The sequence below is a fragment of the Macaca nemestrina genome, chromosome 8 (assembly GCF_043159975.1).
Source record: "Macaca nemestrina isolate mMacNem1 chromosome 8, mMacNem.hap1, whole genome shotgun sequence".
Taxonomy (NCBI): Eukaryota; Metazoa; Chordata; class Mammalia; order Primates; family Cercopithecidae; genus Macaca; species Macaca nemestrina.
The window spans coordinates 58,532,684-58,534,424 of record NC_092132.1 but is presented as its reverse complement, the minus strand read 5'-3'; positions in this window follow the sequence as shown (position 1 = coordinate 58,534,424).

Here is a 1,741-nt window from a genome sequence, read left to right as displayed (position 1 = left end):
GCGTAGCATTCCATGGCATATATGCACTACATTTCTTTTATCCAGTCCATTGTTGATGGTCACCTAGGTCCATATCTTTGCTATTGTGAATAGTAATGAACACGGAGTACCTGTGTCTTTTTGGGAGAACAATTTATTTTCCTTTGGGTATATATCCAGTAATCGGATTGCTGGATCAAATGGTAATTCTATTTTTAGGTTTATGAGAACTCTCCGACGAACTGCTTTTCACAGGAGCTGAACTAATTTTTATTCCCACCAACAATGCGTAAGTGTTCCTTTTTCTCCATAACCTTGCTAACATCTGTTATTTTTTGACAGATGTTAAAAAATAATAGCCATTCTGACTGATGTGAGATGATACCTCACTGCGGTTTTGATTTGCATCTCTCTGATGATTAATGATGCTGAGCATTTTTTCATGTTTGTTGACTGCTTGTATGCCTTCTCTTGAGAAGTGACATTTCATATTCTTTCCACAATTTTGATGGAGTTATTTGAAAAAAAATTACAATTCTAATAGTGGGATCATTAAGAGTTAAAGCAACAATATAAAGATGTTAGATTGGAAAAACACTAGATCTGTTCATTGTTAGAGAAGTCTCAAGAAGAAGTTGTGAATTGCTATCTTTTTCAAGAGATTTTTCAGTAGCAAACAGCATCTTTAAAAAAAAAGTTAATCTTTCCCATGATTTCCAATCTTTCCATGATTGAAGAGTCGTGAATGAGAACAGTAGTAATCTTTAGTCATTTAACTTCTGGAAACAGCAGGAAGAATCTGGATATAACTCTTCAGGTCAAGGTGGTCTCTATTTGTTTTGAAATACATTAACTGACATAACTGAGCTCAGATTAATAAGTGATTTCTAAATAGTAGAGGCTCCATTTGTTAGAGAATCATGGAAACAAAAATATCTTTAATACATTTCACCTCTACCCTGCTGCCAGAGGCTGATTAGAAAAACCTAAATGATAATATAAATACAAATGAAGAAGTAAGCATACCTTGCCTAGCCACGTCACATCTCATGAGGGAAAATGTATATTCTGTGTAGGAATACTTTCTGAGAAGAACAGACTAAGAAAATTTATGTAAACAGAATCAGATTTTCCTTTCAGCACACTATAAAAGATGGTTGATTTACATAAAATATTTTTAGTCCAAAATAAAAAAGATATTTTAGAATACAGACTTAGAATATAGCAACAAATGCTATGCAGAGATTATTTTTCCTTAAGTCTAGATGTTTTGTATGGGTAAATGGGACTGTGGGTATGTAAGATCTTTCATTACCAAACTTCAAGTCTTTCTCTGCTCCAAGGAAATGATCCCTAGCCTTAAAATATTTCTGCTTGAAATGTTCATTTTAAGCGATATTTTCTAAGATGTGAACCCTACTTAGTCCCGGATAAGGCTATACAGTGACTACTGATTTGTTTTTGTTTCATCTTTGATAAAGACTGTTTTAGAAAAGCGGAAAATATACCATTAAAAGGAGAGATAAGTTTGTTACAAAAGATGCTTTGTTGCATAGACTCAATCTCTCTCTCTCTCAAAATGAGTAGGAAGGTAAAATTTGGTTTCAAACACCTCTTTCTCTCCTTAATAGTCCACGACGATTTAGCCTTTAAATTTTTGTTGATCAAATTTTAGCTGTACAAAATTTTTTTGGAAATGGAGTCTTCAATATGGCACTTGATTAACTACTTTTCCCAAAACTTTATCTTTCAGTCTTGGTAG